Here is a 422-nt window from a genome sequence, read left to right on the forward strand (position 1 = left end):
AATATAAAAATTCCCAGCAAACTAGGAAAAGAAAAAAGAAAAGAACTTGAGTTAGCATAAAACAATTGTGAAATATTAAACTCCTCTAACTGAAAATCAGTTATAGGGTAGGAATGTCTGCTCTTACTACTTTATTCAACACTGTACTGGAGGGCCTAGCAAGTTTAATTAGGAAAAAATCAGCAAGAAAATAAATGACTTACAGTTGAGAAGGGACACATGAAAAGTGTTTTTATTGGCAGATAATATAATTGTTTAGGTAGAATAACTTAAGGAATAAACCGAAAGCTAGTAGACCTGATAAGTGAATTTAACAAGATTTCAGGACACAGCGACAATCAATACACAAACATCGCTCTGGTGTCTATATGCTGACAATAAGCAATTAGAGGCAGATGGGCGGCCTCGGCCGGGCGGGGAGG

Source organism: Furipterus horrens, unplaced genomic scaffold (genome assembly GCF_987537825.1).
Source record: "Furipterus horrens unplaced genomic scaffold, mFurHor1.1.pri manual_scaffold_4, whole genome shotgun sequence".
NCBI lineage: Eukaryota > Metazoa > Chordata > Mammalia > Chiroptera > Furipteridae > Furipterus > Furipterus horrens.